Below are 22,837 nucleotides of genomic sequence, written 5' to 3' on the forward strand. Positions count from 1 at the left end.
GTAGAATATGACGACTCCCGAACTTTACGAAAGCCGATCCCGCGTCCTATAACCAAAATAGTGCCACATTAGGCCTTTTGTACATGAACCATACTTAAACATTTTCATAATGTCGAACGGAGTTGTCCAACGCGTCAAGAACACCTCCAATTAGAGGCTGTTTGGTTGGATGTAGTTGCAGAAACAGTGTAGTTGGAAATACATGCAGTTGCAAATGCTGCAGTTGTAACTACACCTAGTCTGTTTAGTTTTACGCAGTTGCAACTGCTGCAGTTACATTTCTTCTGTTTGGTAATATGCAGTTGATAGTTGTATTTGTGAATTTTGTCACCTTTTCAGATCGAGTAGTGAGATTACCTTCACTAAACATAAAATAATTGTATAAGTTTATTAATCATTTAAATTTACTATTTATAAATAAATAAGTAGATATATATAATATTCTTCAACTTATTAATCGACACATTTAAAATTTTTAATTTATTTAATTTTAATATGTAAATCAAACTTTAAAATTTAAACGATTCTCTCATTTTTTTTTTCAAATTTAATAATTATAATTAATTAAAACTTATTAAATTAACATACACGATCACATTCTATAAATTTTTTTTAAAAAAAATATATTTATATTTTAAATAAAAAAAATTTAAAAATTTTGATTTTTTTGCACAAAACTTGTATTGTCTAAAAAATTTTATTAGTATGAGTTTATTTACAAGTATTTTTATTTACCTATATACATATATTATTTATTTATTTAGCTATTTATTTATTTATTTATTATTGTTAATTTGTGGGTGATCCTATCCCTCACCAACTGCTGCAGTTGGAACTACGGCCAATTTGGATGTAGTTCCAACTGCAGCATTTGGACCTTCTTGTGTAGTTGGAACTGCAGCAGTTGAACTCAACTACACTAAACCAAACAAAGGAATTGAGGTTGCACGTATTTGCAACTGCACTGCAGTTGCAAATGCGTGCAACCAAACAGCCCCTTAGGTTTCTACGAGGTCAATTCGCCCTTGAAAAATCCTAGGGCAAAAGTCCTAAATTTGAGCCCTAACAATGTCATCTAGGGCTTCCACCTAGATCGATCTTGTTGCTAAGCAAAGGATATCTTAGAATCACTTGGGAAGCTCTCTAATAAAGTTTCTAAGCTCTTGGAACCAACCCTAGGGCATCTAACTCAACCCCCAAGGATTCACCATGAGAGCACCTTGAGCTCTCATGGGTGTCATGTTGTTCTTGGCTCAAAGAGCTTCTAAGACCTCTAAGGAGCACAAAGCTCCAATTCCTTAGGTCAAAACCCAAACCCTAGAGGAAACCTTACAAGAACTTACCTCTAGTCCAAGTCCTAGCAAGCTCCTTCTTGTTGCAGAGCTTCGAGAGCCACCAAATCCACCAAAAATCCTCCTCCAAGCCTTTCCTTCTACTTCTCCAAGCTCTAGGCTTAGCTCTCTAGAGAGAGAAAAGAGAGAAAGTGAGAGGGAGAGGTGTGTGTGTGTTTGCTGTGAAAAGGGGAGAGGATTGGGCCATATAAGGTGTTGTGATAAATGCATTTAAGCCCTCGCACTTTATCCCCAGTACACTGCCCAGACTGGGCATTTTTCGCAGTCAGGGACCGGTCTCCCCGACATGGGACCGGTCCCCGAGAGCTTCTCCAGCGGACTGCGCAGGCTGTGCGCGATGCAACCGGTCTCCCTCAATGGGACCGGTCTCTGGGGACCGGTCTCTCCTCGCAAGGACTGGTTCCCGAGAGCTGATTTTTCAGGACTTAGCCGATTTCTCAGCCATCTCGCTGCCTACGCGTTCGGGGACCGGTCTCTCCCACCAGGGACCGGTCCCCGAGAGCACAAAACCTGCAGTTTGCAAATTTTGATTTCCAAAAGCTCTCGAAGATCCCCAGTAATGCATTTTGCATTATTTGATGCCTTCGGCCTCTCCGAAGTGTACCAACCTCGCACTTTGGCCAATTTGACCAAGGTTCGAATTTAATTACCGAGGTTTCGGTATGTTACAGACGTCCTTCACCTCGAACCTGGCTTTATGCGGTATTCCGTGGATGATTAACTCAAGACCGAGTCGAGTGGATAGTTTGATAAAGGTAAATAAAACCTTATGAGTAGAATTGTGAATGACATGAATCTAAGATAGAGGAAACCTCAGATGTCAATTGGATGAGCTATGAATAGTAGGATTGAAAGTAGAATTAGCCGATCTACTTAGCTTATTGCCTGTTGAGTTGCATAATTGCATGATTTGCATTGTTACATGTTGTTGAGAGGCATAACATGTATTTTAGTACTTGCATATATAAAGCTGTGGATGTTTGTTCGACTAACATGTTGCAGTGCCTCCTTCGGACCTAGTGGGTCGAGCTTTTCCCTTGGGTGGCCGTACCCACTGGAAACTATGGACAATAGTTCTTACCCGACGTGGTTTTGGGGTTTTAGGTTCGCACGCGTGCGGCGCGGCGGCGCAAGGAAATGGCGTAGCTTCGTAGATAGCGCCCTACCACAAAGACCAGAGATAGCATTACCCCGAGTCGGCCTAGCTAGGGTTTATAGAAAAGAAGAATACAATATTGTAATAATATTGATTGTATTTGGAGGAAAAGAAAATAAAAATGTAATATGTAAAAAGCATGTGATGTGAATGCTTATAATAGCTTAGTTGTTTTATGTTTTTGATACTTCCTTATGCAATCCTTGCTTGAAATTTGTTCCTGGTTGGAACCTCGCGAATTGTATTGATTGCGACGCCTAGGACGTATTGGAAAAACTCTGTCCCTTCGGCAGTCTGTTAACGGGCCCAAATCCGACCAAATCGGTGGGTCTCGGGGCGTGACACTCTAGATCATATTTAACGGAGTGGATCATCGAAGACAACTTATGAGTACGAAAGGCCCAATACTCGTAATAGTATAGTAGCTCTACGCTATATATATATAAAGCATAAAGTAGTTCGTGCTTCCGATTTTTTAGCCCTTAGATCAACCCCATTGATCATTTCGAACCATTGGATTAATATTATTAACCAATAGGGACTACTCAAACCCTAGGGGGACCACTTAACCCTAAAGGGACCGCTATCATCCCAACCGTTGAATCTTTGATCTAAGGGCTAAAAAATCGGAAGCACCAACTACTTTATGCTTCCGATAACATAGTAGCTCTACGCTATATATATATATATATATATATATATATAGAGAGAGAGAGAGAGAGAGAGAGAGAGAGAGAGAGAGAGTTGAGCTAGAATACTCTCAAAAGCATCAAGGGGGTGGTGCTTTTGAATTTTTAACCATTGGATGGAGAGATGTAGGGTTGAGATGATGGCGTTAGGTGGTGGTAGGTGGTGGTAGGTGGAATAGTGTTTGATCTAAGGGGTATTAGTAATTAAGGAGTAGATCCAAGGGCTAGAAACTTAGAAGCACCAAGGGATTGGTGCTTTTAAAAGTATTCTAGCTCAATTCTATATATATATATATATATATATATATATATATATANTCACTAAATTTCTTAAATTTCATGTTTTACTACCTAAACAAGGTATTGATCAAGTAACCAAATACGGAGCACAAAATCATTAAATTTTATAGGATATATACCACCAAAGTCTTTCAAAAGGTCTGAGAATTTCCTCCGATTCATTTCAAATTGTGAACGTATCTTATGATTCATTTTTTTTGCACTATTCTTAAATTGTTCTTTTCTAAGATTTTAAAGCTGCAAGTTTTGTTGCTGCTTTAGTTACAGCTTGTGTTGCTATTTCTAATGCAATTACTGTTGCTTCAGCTGCAGAATGTACTGTTACTACTACTGCTACGCATGCAGTTTATGCCGCTCCTTTAGATGCAGCTTATGCTGCTACTTTAGCTACTGAAGAGTTAGACAGCAACACCCCAATCCATTCTAACCAAATTGATCCTGACTCAATCCCTTTGATTGTGTATATATTCCTTGGCTTCCACATGGATAGCTACGAAAAAAAAGAAAAAAATAATCCCAAAATTGAGGGGTTGTTTGTAAAAATGAAATCATATGCAACAAAAAAAAAAATATATAGATTAATAAATGTCATTGTTATGAATTACTTAATGGCTATAAAATGGTTCCCTGCAAATGATCAAGGCATCCAAATACTGCCTACCTGCTATTGATCTATTGCTTCATTTTCTAAAGAGGCAGAAGTCCCACAGTTTATAAGAAGCCATTTTATCATAATCACAAAAAAGAAAAAAAAAAATTGAACATGGCATCTCAGCAAGTATATAGAAAGAAGTAAAGATTGCTTTAACTAGGAAGCAGAAAAAAGAGATTGAGTTGTTTCACTTTTGCTTCAACGATCGATTCAGCTTCGTCCCCGTTGGTTGCGGCCAAAACCTAAACTCTGCCCCTATCACAGGCTATGAACGACACCCCCCACCTCTCAATCCCTCTCTTTGCTATCGAATTTCTTGCTAAAAATTAATTATATATTATATGGCGTAATAATTATATAGATTGACGAAACATTTGTCAATATATTTAAATCTTTTTTCTTAGGGTTAATTGCATACAGCTCCATATAAAAATATTGAATAGCAAATATATCCCTATAAAGTTCAAGTTTTCATTTTTATCCTTGCAAAAGTCCAGGATATTCATATTTACCCCTCTGGTTTGTTATAGTTAGTGCATTGTTTATTTTTTAATAGCAGATAAGTGAAATGATATTTTTACCCTTACAAATATATCCCTCCAAAAGCGCCAACTGTTAAAATTATGCAAAAATATCCTCCCAAAAAAGTATTCTACCTAATAATATAAGGGGGGTAAAAAGATCAATTTAACTCATTCACTAATAAGGATTAAGTATTTTACTTATGGTTAACTATATCTTTCTAATAGATCCTAATAGCAGGAGTATATTTAAAAATATTAGGACTTTTGAAGGGACAAAAATTAAAAGTTGAACTTTGTAAAGATATATCTGTTATTCAATAGGTTTATAAGGAGTTGTATGCATTTAACACTTGTTTTTTCTTCTTCCTATTCGGTTCCATGTTTTGCTTTTCCTATTTCTTAAGGTGCAGTTTCTGATACTACTTCAACTGGGGCATGTGCAGCATCGTTTGCTGCTATTTTTTACTTCAGCTGCAAGATGTGTTCATCTACAGTTGCTGCTCAAGCTGCTTTTGTTTCAACCGAGCAATGCGTTGTTGTTTCTGTTGCCATAGCTTCTGCATCAGCTGCTGCTTCAAATGCAATTTATTCTATTGATTTAGCAGAGATCAAGCTGCTGTTGCTTTAGCTGAGAAATATGCTACAGCTTCTACATCTGTTGCTACTTTAAGTACAGATTATGTGTAACATACCAAATTTTAGTATAAAAATAAAAATAAATAAAAATAGTGTGAGAAACTATTTTTATTGAATTTAGAGAAGTAAAACATAAGTCAGAAATGATTTATGCTGAAATCGGAATGAAAACAGAAAATTTAGAATTTTCTATTAGAAACGAGACAGATAAATTAGTAGAAAATATACAGTATCAGAAAATTCTGAAAATTGGAGGATAAGCCAGAATTATTTTTATGAGGCTAGATTTAAAGTTTCATGTCATTCTGACACCCGGAAGATAGAAAATAAAATCCGACAGCTATCTGATAAATATTACAGTTCGGTACAGCTTTCGGTGACCAAACCGAATCGAAACTAAAATATTAAAATTTTTTTGGACTCGTTAAGTAAAACCGAATATAACTGTCAAATTTGAGCTCAAACAGATGTTCAGGGAGTTCCGACGAAAAATACCAAATTTCGAACTGCCCGAAAATGAATAGTGCTTTGGGGTGTAATGTATTAAGAAGCCTTTTGCTTCTTCTTCCTCAGCCGACCACACCACCCCACAACACACGCACGCATGGGAAGGGAGAGAGAAACTCTCCTTTCTCTATCTAAAGATCTCTCTCATCTCTCCAAATCTCTCTATAAAAATTTGAGGGTTGGTAGAGAGCGAACTTGCGAATGCGTTGGAGGCGTCGGTTCGAGCTCTCGTGCGGCCGTTAGAGCGGCGTGCTATCGTCGCGGCGTTCACATTGTGGTAAACTTTTGGAATTTGGCTTAATCCTTACCTTTAAGTATTCTAATAGCGTCTAATGAGCATTGTTAGCATGTTACTCCATTTAATTTGGATTATTTAGAGGTTAATTGCATATTAGGGCTCCGAATCGGATTTTAGAAAATAGTAGGGTGTGATCTCATTTGACCCTCTATAAACCTAATTGCTAGGTGAACGAATGCGTTGGCGAAGTCGGTTCGGCGATTCGTCGAGCCTACGCGAAGTTATTAAAGAAACGGACGTTTAGCCTTCGTTTCCGCCTAGAGGGCCGAGGCGACTTCGTAAAATCATGAAAATGTATTTGGAGCACCGTGACACATAATCTAAGACTTTAATTTTCGGATCGTGGATTGGAGGCCGTTCGGGTGGTCGCGCGAGAGTTCGGGCTGAACCGGATGCCGGGTGCCGCGGGAGGCCGATTGCAAGTGACTACAAGCAATGGGAGAGCGTTACGAGGTGGGTTGTGCTCACCGAAGCGATTAGGTCGCTTCCATGTCGAAGTGGAGTATGGTTTTCTAATTGATGCATACATACATTATGATTGCTAATTGCATTGGTAGTTGATTGTAAAGTAAATGAATGTACGAGATTATGCTAATCAATAATGCATAAATGAGATATTAATAAGGAATACATAAGCTATATGCTAAGAGAATGAATGATCTAGATGCTAAAGTATGCATGTGCATGAAATGCTAAAGAACATATGAATGTTGATATTATTAGAAATATGCTAGCTGGTATATGTGGATGATGACATATTGTGAATTATTATATTGTGGATTATGTTAAATGGAGATATATACATGATGACATATTGCATATGATAGATGAACTATGCACGTTGACATATAGAGGATTATGTTAATTGACATTTGTATGTTGAACTTGGGTCGGTAAACTCTAGGTGAATTAGAGAACTTGACGTTGGAAAATAATAACGTATTGAACTATGATATACGATGTGGACAAGTAGGATATCAAAAAGATCGAGTGGCATATGATTAGTGTAGTGGAAACACTTATAGCATGTTGAACACTTAGAGAACAAGTGTGGCATTAGTGAATGAGTTCAAGAATATAGTAGTGCATATGACCTTAGTTAGTTAATTCGCGTTTAATTTGCGAATTATTCGCGACTTTTTCGAAAACCGAATTAAACGCCGGCATCCGAATTTTTCCAAAACATGCGTAAAAAAACGTGTTTTTTTCAGCAATAATAATCATCCGCGAATCATTCGCGATTCGCGAATGATTCGTCCAAAGAAACGGCGGTCGCGGACTCGCGGCCGCGTCGTCGCCGCCATCGTCGGCGTCCTCCTCCTCCATCGCTTTCGTCGCGGAACTTTGGATCACTGTAAAATTCCTCGAAAAAAAAAATTTTCGCTAAAATTTTTTTTTCCAAACAATAGGTTGTCCCTCAAATTTTTTTTTAAAAAATTATTTTATAAATTTTGAAAAAAAAATCGAGTTTGTGACTTGAGACTTGAGAGCAAGCGGTAGAAATGGCGCTGGGTTTGGGAAGAAGAAGAAGGAAAATCGGGGCTTTCGAGAACAGGATGGGGCGCGGTCCACGAGGCCACTTTGGCCTCGTGGACCGCATGAGAGGGAGGTCCACCGTGGACCTCCCTCTCATAAGTCATTAACTTTATATATATATATATATATATATAAAATTTTATTTATAAATATATATTTATTTATTATATATAGTATTCTATTTTTATATAAAAATATTATTATATAACATTTTATTTATAATGATAATATAGTTTGCTATTCTTTTTACTTAATTAGCTTAATTTTGTAGTTTTTTATTCTTATATTCTTAAGAAATATGAGTATTTATACTAATAGAATAAATCTTGAGAAAAAATAATTTTAATTTAATAGCCGAATTTTTGATCCCGAATTTTTAATTGAAGAACGTATAATATCCGTATAAATCACGTATCCGAATAATTACTGAATCCGTTTTTTAGCCGTATTTTTCAACGAATTTAAAAATTAGAAGACGAATTTTATCCGAATTATATCCGTACCGAATTTTTGCCGAATCCGAATTAACTAACTATGCATATGACACAAGTGATGGTAAACAATGCAAAGAAAAGAATGATTGAGATATTATGACATTTCAATATTAGAGTTAAGGGTCATTTGAGCATGGTCATCCTTAAAGTTAAGGAATGGATTGAACTTGGAATCCTCAATCCAGGATTGATCGTACTCACCTTTAGTCCTTGCTCGAGGGTGGTAGCTCCCCCTCGGGCGATGTGCTCCGGAGTCGACATCACTGGGTTGTAGCGGGTATCTCCCCAGAGAACGGTCCTATCGGGTTGTAGCGTGTATCTCCCCGGTTAATAGGATTTTGGGTTGGTGAGTTTGTTGAGTGCGAAACCTACGGGTTAGCCAAGAGATTGGGTAATAAAATCTTTCATTCATCATGAATTGACTCAAGACCGAGTTGAGTGGCATAGTTGGCTAAGGTCAATGTAACCTTAGGAAAGAATGAAAACTGAGTAAAGTGTGGCTAAGAATAAAGAATAAAGAATGACATGTGATACAGAATTGCCAATATTATAAAGAATAGTAAGTGATAGAGAGTAGAATCAATTAATCTACTTGTATGAGTTGCTTGATATACATATTGCATGTCTTGAGGCACAAACATGTATTTAATATTTGTATTAATTATTTGTGGATATCTGTTGGAGTAACATGTTTGTAATGCCTCCTTTGGACTTGGTGGGTCGAGCTTTTTCCTTGGGTAGCCGTACCTACTGGGAACTATGGATAATAGTTCTCACCCCCGTGTTGTTTTTGGGGGTACAGGTTCACACGTGAGCGGCGCGGCGGTGCGAGGAAAGGGTGTAGCTCCGTAGATAGCGCCCTACCACCGAGACCAGAAATAGCATTACCCCGAGTCGGCTTAGCTAGGGGTTGTAGAAAAGATGTAAAACAATATTGTAATAATCTTGATTGTATTTGGAAGAAAAGAAAAGGAAAAGTGTAATATGTGATGTAGAATGTATTAAGTAAATTGAATGCATGTAATAACTTAGTTGTTTATGTTTTTGATACTTCCTTATGCAATCTGTATGTTGAATATCGTTCCTGGTTGGAAACTCTTGTAATGTATTGATTGCGACGCCTTGGACGTACAGGGTAGACTCTGTCCGCGGTACAGGAGAAATCCTGTCCGTTCGGCGGTCTGTTGGCGTGCCCGAATCCGACCAAAAAGGCGGGCTCGGGCCGTGACAGATAAGATGGTATCAAAGCATAAACGAAATATAAAAAGAATAATAGAAAATGGTTTAGTTGGATCTAGGAGACCCTAGGATAGTAAACCATAGGAGATTAAGACTCGTGAGAGCCGAGGACTTGTGACTTGTGGCGAAAGGATAATGGATTGGGTTATGTCGTAAACCTCTAAAACGGATATTAGAGGTAGATTCAAGGTGTGGTTTATTCTCAGCCAAGGGTGTTCATGTTGGGCATGCACAACATGAAGCCGAGTGATGAGAATATACGCCTTTGTGTGACTTTCGCCCGATTTGAGTCAGTGTTAGTTGTCTCGTGTTCGGCCAGAGGGTCGAGGGTCGAATAGAGTTGTCGCGTTTTAGGAAGCGATAGCACCGCGTAGGCGATCTTCATTTCGATCGGCGCGGGATGGGACAAGTGTTGTCCCTGAGCAATTCAACGTGAGCGGATTAAGGGACTCCAAGAAATGGTTGGTCGATTGGTGATCGTACCAGTTTCGGCTCGTCGAGTACGGCCGGGAGTCGCAGCGGAAACGTTTTCGTCGAGGTTTAGCAGTTCGTTGGTGGAGGCAGTGAGGAGGGCGAGCTTTGGCGGCCCTCATGACCTTCAAGCAATTTGATCCGCCCACCTATGGTAGAGAGGATGCGGATCCAAGAATCGTGGAGTTATGGATCGACTCCATGGAGGCTCTCTTTGAGGGTCTATGTGCTATGGAGCGGGATAAGGTACGGCTAGCCGTGCATTGTCTGAAACAATCGACGATGGTGTAGTGGTAGGCGTCAAGCGGATTTGATCGCCTAGTTTCCCTCATGTCGTTTGGGATGAGCTTCGGGGTGTGTCATGTTCTACGTACCTCCCCGATAGTGAAAGGAGAAAGCTTCAGGAGAGGTTCTGGAAGCTGCGGTAAGGAGACCGCACCGTGAGGGATTATGAGCGCGAATTCTCCCGTATCGTGAGTTGCATCCCGAATGTGAAGCGGGATGATGAGGATGTGGCCGATTTGATTGTGCGGAGACTTCGGCCGGACATTTTCAAGGTTGTGCACATAAGGAAGTGAATTCTCGAAGTACAAGGATTGGACTTCGTGTGGAATCGACTGAGGGTCGTGTTGGTATGCTTCGGAAGGACCGAAGGCGTCAAAAGTAGTAAAGGTGCGTCATTGGGGATCTTCGAGAGCTAGGGATTTGAAAATCTGCAAACTGCAGGTTTTCTGCCCTCGGGAACCGGTCCCTGTGGGGAGAGACCGATCCCAAGAGACTGGTTCCATCGGGGGGAGATCGCTTGCCTCATGCGTAGCCTGCGCGGCCCCCGGGAGAAGCTCTCGAAGACCGGTCCCTCGTCGGGGAGACCGGTCCCCAAGCCCGAAAATGGCCTAGTCAGGGCAGTGTAAAAGAATAAAAGTTGAGGGGCTTATTTGCACTTATGCAACATGTGGGGCTATGTGGGGGGTATGAGAGCTCTTTTCTCTCATTTCTCACCCACACACCCTCTCATATCTCTCTTTCTCTCTCTAGAAGACAAGAAGAGGAAGAAAAAAGGAAAGGAAAGAAAGAAAATGAGAAGGAGTCTTCCTTATCTTCTTCATCTTCTCCTTGGTTGGAGCTTCACGGAGAGGTAAGCTTGTAAGCTCTCTCTCATGGTGGATTTCTAGAGATAGGTTTGATTGCTCTAGAAATGGAGTTTTGTATTATCTGAGGGCGTAGTACCTGCCAGTACAGGTATAGAGCCGGATGGCACTAGCGAAGTGCTAGAAGTAATCTATGGCGAGAAGTGAGACTCGCGGTAGAGATAGAAGTGGCGACACGACTCTCAGAGCAATATGAGCAGTGAATTGCGAGAGTTGAGCCATGATGCTTATGAGAACACCCGAGTGGTCCGAAAATTTCGGATGTCATTCCGGTAGATCGAACAGTGAAAGTAGCATCACTGTTGAGAGAACGGTCGATTAGTGGCCAAGTTTGAGCACGTGAGCCTAGTAGTACCTCAAGGTAAGGTAGGCGGTTGCGCTCGTGCGGTCGGTGTGCATAGGCAAAATTGCCTAATGCTGGACTTCGTGTGGAACGCTGTAGAGGCATAGAGCGCTGGAGTGTAGATAACCGTAGAGTGCGAATGTGGATTCAGCTGAGAGAGTGCATTGGCAGTAGCACTTGAGCATTGCTAGGTGTGAAGCGTGCCATGGATCACTCGTGGGACTGGTGACTCGCACTAGGTGCATAGGAGCCGATATTGGAACGTGTGACTCGATAGAGTATGGTGTGTAGGACGACGACGGCGGGTAGTGCTTGGGGATGACCCGTGCCTAGACCATTTGTGGACTGTGGAGCCTGAGCCCATTGAGCAGGCGCAGTTAGTTGTGAGTGACAGCGGCCCAGTACCTACCGGTAGGGCAGAGTTCTGGTCAGAACGGTAGTCCGAGCTTAGACCCGGGAGCGTGGAATGCCACGTGATAGATTGTGTGACCGATGGTACACCGACTATGGTTGTGACCCAACTCGAGGACTTGACGTGGTTTGGGGTCTTAGTTGCTCCTGGTTGGAGTGTGTGCGAATTCCCAAGTGAGAATTTCGCCCGATGATTATTGGGTCTGTATTTGCGAGCAAGAGACGCTGCGTATTGAGACAGATTTAGGTGATTGGCCTACGTAGGATTTGTGGCCTTTGGTCCACCTATGGAGACCGAAGAAAGCGATTTGGCAGATAGCCTTATCGAGGAGTTTGACTCGAATTCACGAACGAAGCGCTCGCGTAAGCTCGTTACAAAAATAGTTTGATGCTGATTGTGGCATGTGGTATCAGATGATGAAGTATTCCTTATGAGACATCGAACTAGTGGAAAGCCACGTGATGTTGGAGACTATGCTCGTAAGCGAACTAAGACTTGAGATGTACCGAAGTGGGCCATCTCGCGTTAAAGTTAAGGGTCAGTGCGAAATTAGAGCACTCACGACGGAGCGATGCATCGGTGATATTGCTTCTAAGCAACGTCGGTGATCGAATCAGAAGGTATTCCCTGAAGGGAAGGTAAGTGCAAAGAAGAGTTCTTTGTGTACCGAATGGCGAATGGTATTGGAGTGCGTAGAGTCGTCGAGTACCGACTTGCGCTGCCACTATGACTCGCAAGACCCGTGATGCACTTTTGTATCACACCTTGCAAATGTGTCTAGGATTAAACCCACATCATTCCGTATGAGCCGCTTCTGGAACCACGATAGTGTAAAGCCGCTCTGGAGTGGGAGAATGAGTTGGTATCCTCAATTGCTCGCGGAGCTGAATTGAGGCGTGGTTTGAATTTCGCGGACGAAATTCTTTTTAAGGGGTGGAGAATGAAACATACCAGATTTTGGTATAAAAATAAAAATAAATAAAAGTAGTGTGAGAAACTATTTTTATTGAATTTAGAGAAGTAAAACATAAGGAAGAAATGACTTGTGCTGAAATCGGAATGAAAATAAAAGATTTAGAATTTTTTGTTGGAAACGGGACAGATAAATTAGCAGAAAATGCACAGTATCAGAAAATTATGAAAACTGGAGGATAAGCCAGAATTATTTTTATGAGGCTAGATTTAAAGTTTCATGTCATTCTGACACCCGAAAGGTAGAAAATAAAATCCGACAGCTATCTAATAAAGATTATAGTTCGGTACAGCTTTCGGTGACCAAACGGGGTCAAAACTGAAATATTAAAATTTCTTTGGACTCGTTAAGTAAAACTGAACATGACTGTCAAATTTGAGCTCAAACAGATGTTTAGGGAGTTCCGGCAAAAGATATCAGATTTCGAACTGCCCGGAAGTGAATAATGTTTTGGGGTGTAATGTATTAAGAAGCCTTTTGCTTCTTCTTCCTCAGCCGACCACACCACCCCACAACACACGCACGCATGGGAAGGAAGAGAGAAACTCTCCTTTCTCTCTCTAATGATCTCTCTCATCTCTCCAAATCTCTCTCTAAAAATTTGAAGGTTGGTGGAGAGCGAGATTGCGAACGCGTTGGAGGTGTCGGTTCGAGCTCTCGTGCGGCCGTTAGAGCGGCGTGCTTTCGTCGCGGCGTTCACATTGTGGTAAGCTTTTGGAATTTGGCTTAATCCTTAGCTTTAAGTGTTCTAATAGCCTCTAATGAGTATTGTTAGCATGTTGCTCCATTTAATTTGGATTATTTAGAGGTTAATTGCATATTAGGGCTCCGAATGGAATTTTGTAAAATAGTAGGGTTTGATCTCATTTGACACTCTGTAAACCTAACTGCTAGGTAAACGAATGCGTTGGCGAAGTCGGTTCGGTGATTCGTCGAGCCTACACGAAGTTATTCAAGAAACGGACGTTTAGGCTTCATTTCCGCCTGGAGGGCCGAGGCGACTTCGTAAAATCATGAAAATGGATTTGGAGCACCGTGACACATAACCGAAGACCTTTAATTTCTGGATCGTGGATTGGAGGCCGTTCGGATAGTCGCGCGAGAGTTCGGGCCGAACCGGGTGCCGGGTGCCGCGGGAGGCCGATTGCAAGTGACTACAAGCAATGGGAGAGCGTTACGAGGTGGGTTGTGCTCTCCGAAGCGATTAGGTTGCTTCCATGTTGAAGTGGAGTATGGTTTTCTAATTGATGCATACATACATTATGATGGCTAATTGCATTGGTAGTTGATTGTAAAGTAAATGAATGTATGAGATTATGCTAATCAAGAATGCATAAATGAGATATTGATAAGGAATACATAAGCTATATGCTAAGAGAATGAATGATCTAGATGCTAAAATATGTATGTGCATGAAATGCTAAAGAACATATGAATGTTGATATTATTAGAAATATGCTAGTTGGTATATGTGCATGATGGCATATTGTTAATTAACATATTGTGGATTATGTTAAATGAAAATATATACATGATGACATATTGCATATGATAGATGAACTATGCATGTTGACATATAGAGGATTATGTTAATTGACATTTGCATGTTGAACTTGGGTCGGTAAACTCTAGGTGAATTAGAGAACTCGACGTTGGAAAATAATGACGTATGAACTATGATATGCGATGTGGACAAGTAGGATGTCAAACAGATCGAGTGGCATATAATTAGTGTAGTGGAAACACTTATGGCATGTTGAACACTTAGAGAACAAGCGTGGCATTAGTGAATGAGTCCAAGAATATAGTAGTGTATATAACACAAGTGACGGTAAACAATGCAAAGAAAAGAATGATTGAGATATTATAACATTTCAACCTTAGAGTTAAGGGTCATTTGAGCATGGTCTTCCTTAAAGTTAAGGAATGGATTGAACTTGGAATCCTCAATGCAGGATTGGTCGTACTCACCTTTAGTCCTTGCTCGAGAGTGGTAGCTCCCCCTTGGGCGATATGCTCCGGAGTCAACATCACTAGGTTGTAGCGGGAATCTCCCCAGAGGACTGTCCTATCGGGTTGTAGTGGGTATCTCCCCGGTTAATAGGATTTTGGGTTGGTAAGTTTGTTGAGTGCGAAACCTACGGGTTAGCCAAGAGATTGGGTAATGAAATCTTGCATTCATCATGAATTGACTCAAGACCGAATCGAGTGGCATAGTTGGCTAAGGTCAATGTAACCTTAGGAAAAAATAAAAACTGAGTAAAGTGTGGCTAAGAATAAAGAATAAAGAATGACATGTGATACAGAATTGTCAATATTATAAAGAATGGTAAGTGATAGAGAGTAGAATCAATTAATCTATTTGTATGAGTTGCATGATCTACATATTGCATGTCTTGAGGCACAAACATGTATTTAATATTTGCATTAATTATTTGTGGATATCTGTTGGAGTAACATGTTTGCAGTGCCTCCTTTGGACCTGATGGGTCGAGCTTTTTTCTTGGGTGGCCGTACCCACTGGGAACTATGGATAATAGTTCTCAACCCCGTGTTGTTTTTAGGGGGACAGGTTCACACGTGAGCGGCGCGGTGGCGCGAGGAAAGGGCGTAGCTCCGTAGATAGCGCCCTACCACCGAGACCAGAAATAGCATTACCCCGAGTCGGCTTAGCTAGGGGTTGTAGAAAAGATGTAAAACAATATTGTAATAATCTTAATTGTATTTGGAAGAAAAGAAAAAAAAAAAGTGTAATATGTGATGAGAATGTATTAAGTGAATTGAATGTATGTAATAACTTAGTTGTTTATATTTTTGATACTTTCTTATGCAATCTGTATGTTGAATATCGTTCCAGGTTGGAACCTCTTGTAATGTATTGATTGCGACGCCTTGGACGTACAGGAGAGACTCTGTCTGCGGTACAAAGGAAATCCTGTCCGTTCGGCGATCTGTTGGCGTGTCCGAACCCTACCAAAGAGGCGGGCTCGGGGCGTGACATTATGCTATTGCTGCAGCTGTAGATTTTGCTGCAGCTGAAGCAGCAGACCTTACTTATCAGTTGTTGGTCCAGCTGCCTGCTTCAACTGCTGATTGTGCAGTTGCAACTCGTTCTGATCTTCAGATGTGGCTGCTGCTGCTTATGCTGTCTGTGTAGCCGCTACTTGTGCTGCTATGACTACTTTTGCAAAAGATTTAGCCAACCAAAACTTTTTGGCTGCTTCTTTTTGACATTCGACATTTTTTTTTTTCTTTTTACTATTTGGCTTATGCTCTAACATCTCAAATAAGAAGTAATAGAAAAGTTGCTCTAACATCTTGGACGAAATAGAAGTGATCAAATTGATATTTAATAAAAATATTTATATTTATTAATTTTGGCACCCCAATTATACAAAAAAATAAACATTGTAACTTTCATTAGTACAAAAATTGGGTGGGGTATTATTTCAACACAAAACACCAAACCTAGAAATATAAAGTTTTTTGACAAAAAGATCAAGACTTTATAAGCAGGCACAAACGTCGATTTCTATATCTACGAGGCATTTTGAGATCCTCATCAATAAGTGTCGTGGACTCCTACTACCCATTGTCGACGGATGCTCAGTAGATGATGATGCAGTATGCTCATCAGGATTTGTTGTAGGATTCTCATCCATTGGAGCTATGTTGGAGCAATTGAGAAGTTCGCAACATCTATCGATACAATCCTTCGCTTTTTCCATCTAGTGACAAATAGGGCTCTTTCTTCCACTAAAGAATCATAACACCCTTTGAGAAGTTCATAGTCCATCTTAAGCTTCTTGTACTCCCCATGAAGTTCTTCATGCTCATGGAAAATCAAATCATATAAATTTTCAAAATACTTTTGGTCCTCATAATTAACGTCCACAACCACAAAGTCAAGCTCCTCAAGAAGTCTCTCAATAGCGATCCTTGCATCATGCTCTTTAATTATATTAGACTTTCCAAACGGCGCACCACAACATATAATCACCTTCATAATTGGGCTACCCCTTGGAAGTTCTTCAGAAGCTTCCCTCAACATCTAAGGTAATTCTATATCTCAGTGGATAAAGGGTAAATTTAACACATACATTACAGAGCAACCGTCGAAAGATTTTGCTGACAACAACTATATATTGCTGCCATCATTGCATCTAAACGCAAATTTAATTTGAGAAATGAAATTGGTTTGTGTAGACCCTAGAGTCTTAAGTACTTCTCTAGTTCATTTTTTTTAAATTATGTGCATACATATTTTTTATTTTGATCAAAGGTGGAGTGTTTCCAAATTGCAAACAACACATATGATTATACATATGCAAACACATCATATTTGGAAGGTAGCAAAGTGGGCAAATACAAAATTAGCAAAGATTTATATATATTACGCAATAATAAGAAAGATTTCAAAGTTGTGTTGCATCACTGTATTCAAACACAATTTGAGAGAAAAGTAGACAGAGTTGCACGGATGCTTCTAGCCTAAGCAAAGAAGAAAAAAAGAAAAAAAAAAAAAAAGTAGACGCAACAGTCGTCGAATGCCTGCATAAAAGATAATAGAACTTGTAAGTAAACTTCCCTGCTTAATACAACTCAGATGAACTCAAACAACCTACTGAGAAGCAAACTATTAGCAGTTTTGAAAGCAATCATAGCGTACGGTTAACGTCGGAGGACATGTGGCATTATATAGCCATCGGCATGATAGGGAAACAACGGCACTCGCCAAGAGTTTCAGGATTTGATGAGTCATGAATCCGGTAGAATTATTGCGAGCATGGTAGATAAGACGACATCTGAGAAATGCAAGATGAAACCGATGATGGACAACGAATCAGGCGGCACTAGGACATGGAGAGTAGAGGAAAACGGCCAGGACGGTAGAGCAAATAATGATGGATGATGCAGCGGGGAAGGAAAAGGCTATGGTGAGAAACGTTCAAAGAATGCCAGGGATCGGTTTAGTTCAAAAGAGTGATAAACGTTCAAAGGATACCAAGATGCCAGGTAACGCCAGAGGGCAGTTCGATTCAAGAAAGACAAAAAAATGAGAAGACGAATATAGAAAATTTGGTTCGATTTCAAGTAAATAGAAAAGTCGATTCAAAGATAAGGGAATATTACTAGACCAAGGCCCCATTTGGATACCTCTAAAAACGTAACACTATGCTACGCCGGTAGGAAAATAATCTTATGAAGCGTTTGGAAGAAAAAAAAAATGACGTAATTTTTGGAGTATAGTTATACTATACTCCAAAAAATGGAGTAAACTTACAATCCACTTTAACCAAAGGAAAAAAAAAAAAAATCCTACCATTTTGGGTCCAAAGATGTACAATTTCTAAGATTTCAACATAAAAATTTTAAACTTCAAAATTTAAAATTTTAAAAGTCAATTTTAATTTGATTTTAAATTTCAAATTTTAAATTTCCAAATTCAAAAAGTTTAAATTTTTAAATTTTAAATTCAAATTTCAAATTAACTTTCAAATTTCAACTTTCAAATTTCAATTTCAAAAATGTTCAAATATTCAAATTTCAAATTTCAAAGTTTCAAAATTTGAATTTCAAATTTCAAATCTTCAAATTTCAAATTTTGAATTTCAAATTTCGAATTTCGAATTTTCAAAAGTTTTGAATTATCGAATTTCAAAAGTTCGAATTTCGAATTCGAATTGCGAATATTCAAATTCAAATTTCACAATTTCAACGTCTCAAACTTCAACTTATCAAATTTCAACTTTCAAATTTTAAATTCCAATTTCAAAAAGTTTCAAATTTCAAATTTCAAAATTGCAAATATCAAATTTCAAATTTCATATTTCATATTTTAATTTAATTTTTATTTTTAATTTTTCAAATTTTAAAAGTTTAAATTTAAACGTAATTTTTAAATTTTTAAATTTATAAATATGTAAATTTATAAATTATTAAATTTAAAATTTAAAATTTTAATTATACATTTTTTAAATTTCAAAATTTAAAGTTTAAATGGTATACTTTAAATTTCAAAATTTAAAGTTTCAAATTTCAAATTTTAAATTTCAAATTTCAAATTCCAAATTTCAAATTTAAAACATAAAATCTAATTTAATTTTTAAATTTAAAATTTAAAATTTTAATTTTATATTTTGAATTTTGAATTTTAATGTTTAAAATTTTATTTTTAAATTTTGAATTTTGAATTTTGAATTTTGAATTTTAAATTTTAAAATTTTAGAAATTTAGTTATTATAAATACGATAGAATTGTATGATATGTATCCAAACAGCGTAAAAATGAAGTTGTGGAATTTTTTTGTAGTTACAGGATTCCGTATTTCATTTAGACCAAAACCATAGAATAAAAATTCCATGGAGTTTTTTAACTATCCATCCAAATAGGGCCCAAACCTAATAATGAAGAGGAAAGAAAAAAGGGACTGAACCAAAAGAGAACCTGACAGGCAAAGATGGTTCAAGAGAATAGAAAATCTGGTTCGTTTTCAAGTGAATAGAAAACCCAATTTAAAGATGAGGAAGTATTATTGGATCAAATCCAAGAACGAAAAGAAAAGAAAAACTAGACGAAACCCAAAAAAGAACCTACTAGATGTAGACAGTTCAGGGGAATATAAAATCTAGTTTGGTTTCAAGATATAGAAAATCCGGTTCAAAAGTGAGAAAATATTACTAGACAGAACTCAAGAATGAAAATAAAAAAAGGGTAAGAAAATATTATTAGACCGACCCCAAGAACGAAGAGAAAAGAAGAATCGGACCAAACCCGCAATAGAACCTAGCAAGTAGGACTCACTCCCGAGAATGAAGTTGGTGATGCCACTTGTTTAAGTTATTGATGATAGATAGATTTAACCTATAAATAGTTTAAAAGTGGGCGGTCGTGTGTAGTTCAGAAATTATGCAAATAATTATACTAAAAAATCATACTTATGTTTTGAACATTTATGTCCTTTTTAGCAAATAATGGCTCATTTGATACATTGAATTTTAGGAGTAGCTATAATAATTGGTTATTAGGTTTTTTCTAAGCATTTAATTTTTAAATATTTAGACTTTTGTGCTAATGGTAAATTTTTTTTATAAAGCATATTTATATTCTGTAATTCTTCGATTGGAGAAATTGTATTTAGTTATTTTATAATTTTAATTTTGTTATTGTGTAGAAAATTATTGGTAAATATGACAGCTATGTACAACACTTCGCAAACAATCTAGATCTATACCTATATATTATTTATCCTAAAGTTGCCACATGACAACTTTTCCTTCAAGGTTGAGTGTGGACTCCATCCCGAACAAGCTCAAGTACTTCCTCTTCCTCTTTCTTTGGTTGTTACTTCCGTTCAACGGCAAAATAAATCTCACCGCTCATCATTGCTTTTCTTATCGCTGTTTTCTCTTTTTTTTGTCAACATTTTCTATGTTTTCTTCAATTATCTATCCGTCCCATCGCACAAGTTACTACGCTAGTATAGTCATGAAATGCAAGTTATAGAACGAAAAATTGTATGGTTAATTTGTAGAGTTTAGTATTTTAGGAGCCGTTTGGTTGGGGAATAAAGGGGGGATAAGGGATTATCATCCCCTTTATACCCAAATGAAAACAAAAGGAGGAGGGGGGGGGGGGGGGGGGGGGGAGGGATAGTTGTTCCCCTTATGACCCATTTGTTGGCGGTATAGCGGGGATAACGAATTATCCTCGTATTCCGCAAACGAAAAATTTTTGCCGGAATAATTTTATCCCAGTCAAACCTTGCTTCCCGGCCTATCTGGAATAGCTTGGGATTTATTATTCCACATTTTGATGAATAGTGCTATTCAATGTTTGTTTTCAAACTTTATTAATTACAATTAAAATTAAACTAAGTGTATAATATAATATGTTATATATTATTAATATATTTTTATTATAAAATTATTTAATGTACTATATAATCATATATTTATTATTAAATATTAATATTTAATACATTTTTAATAATTATATTTAATATATATATATTATATTTATTAAATTTAAGTTTAGTAGATTTTAAAAATTATAAATTTATAATAATAAAAATTATAAATTTATTAAAAAATTTTTATTATCAAATTTATAAATTTATTATTATAATTATTTTTATTAATTGTTCCCACCCCTATTCTATGTTCAAAATTTTAAATTTTAAATTTTAAATTTGATATTTTAAAATTTTAAATATAAATTTGATATTTATATTTTAATTTTAAATTTGATCTTTATTTAAAGTTTGAAATTTAAATTTTAAATTTTAAATTATTGAGTTTAAATTTGGATTTATTTTAATTTTAATTCAATTTAAATTTAAAGTTAAAATTTTAATTTAAAATATATTAATTTAAAAATTCAAATTTAATATAATAAGAAGAGGTATCATTATTTTAACTACCACTTTAATTTTTATCCCATCTTATCTAACAAACGCTATTTTTCTTATTCTAATAATAACCAATTTTTATCCAACACAAAATTGTCTAATCCTCTGGTTATACTCAATTTATACATATCTTGGAATAACCACTTTTTGTTATCCGAACCAAAACGGTGGCATAGGAATAGGGTGGGAACAGCTCTTCTTACCCTTTTTAATTTTTTAAATTTAAATCTTAAATTTTAAATTTTTTATTTTAATTTTAAAAATTATTTAATTTACAATTTTAAAATTAAAATGTTAATTTTTATTTAAATTAGTTTTTAAATATTAATTTATATTTTATTTTATTTTAATTTGATTTTTTAAATTTTTAATTTATTAGTTGATTTTTGGTGTATTTAAATTTAGATTTAATCTTAAATTTATAATTTGAAATTTAAAATTTAGAACTTTGAATTTTTAAATTTTAGATTTAAAATTTTAAATTTTGAATTTTAAAATTTTAAAATTTAAAATTTATATATTTAAATTAATTGTAGTACTCTGATATTTTTGAGTTGGTAAGTTGGGTGGATGGAATGCCACGTGCACCTAACCCCCCCCCCTGCATACTTATCAACTTAGTTCACTTAGGTTGTACATCTCTCTAAATTAATTTTCTTCTCCTCTCTCTCTCTAGCCGATTGTGAGCAAGGAGGAGTTCGTGTGGAGCATTTCGTCGTCGACATCGCGTCGCAGAGCCGTCCGAGCATACGTGCGTCGCCGTAGTTTCGCGAGGAGGCCGGGCGAGGGAGTGTTTTTATCGTTCTCGACGCCGTGCCGGAATTGGAGTCGCTGGTTGAGGTGGGTATCTCTCATTCCTCTATGGATTTCTTCTCTACTTCAAGCTTCATTGAATTAAAGCTCGAGGTGCGGTTTTCACTGATTTCGATCGTCGACCGTCGGCGTTTCGGCTCCCTCTCGACGTAGGAGCATCAGATTTCGACGAGACTTGGTTCGTTGGATTTGGGACTTCGAGAGGAATCCACGAAGCCCTTACTTGCTGGTTTTGGTGGAGGTTTTCTTGGTTGGAATTATTCTCTTCTCTACTGCTGTTTTTGAGGCAGAATCGGTGCTCATTTTCGGATTTTACGTGTAGAGTTTGGCAGGAGCGTGATTTCTGGCCTTTGGAGGTTTGCGGATTGATCTAGCAGGGTGTTCCTTTGCTTCGGGATGTCCTCGCTGCTGGGGATTAGCGACTAAGGTGGGTTAATCATCGGCTTATACTCCTAAGTGCGCAATAGTCAACATGTGTAATTTCAGATTTTGTATAGTTTACTTTAGCTCGAATTCATGGACTAATTTGTGAATTACAATCTGAATTTGGAGCATGTGTTAATAAATTAAGTAATTTATACATGTTGAACTTGGGATTTGACTTAGGAGAAAACCAGCGATTTGGATCCGTTACCTGTTTTCACTACCTGATTTAGCCCTAGAGGCCGTTATATATTTTTTTGTATCGTCGCAGTAGTGGTGCGATGGATACCCCAGGTAGTTTAGATTTAAGTTACGCTCGTGCTGGGATGTCGAGTCTATTTTTACAATAGTGGTAGACTGTTCCGGACTGTTGGGTGCCGTCGAGATTGACGGTGGACCCGGTTTGCTGTTGTGGCATCAGAGTGTGCCGAGGGTACGTGACTTGTTGGTTATTAGACCAG

The 22,837-nt window shown here is 37.6% G+C and overlaps 1 long non-coding RNA gene across 1 annotated transcript; it reads left to right on the top strand.

The window, feature by feature from the left end:
- On the top strand, positions 22,072 to 22,519 carry LOC109720437. The gene is made up of 2 exons (XR_002218922.1): positions 22,072 to 22,203; positions 22,276 to 22,519. It is a non-coding gene; the product is annotated as an uncharacterized LOC109720437 (long non-coding RNA).

This window comes from Ananas comosus, linkage group 1, assembly GCF_001540865.1.
Source record: "Ananas comosus cultivar F153 linkage group 1, ASM154086v1, whole genome shotgun sequence".
In the NCBI taxonomy this organism is placed as follows: domain Eukaryota; kingdom Viridiplantae; phylum Streptophyta; class Magnoliopsida; order Poales; family Bromeliaceae; genus Ananas; species Ananas comosus.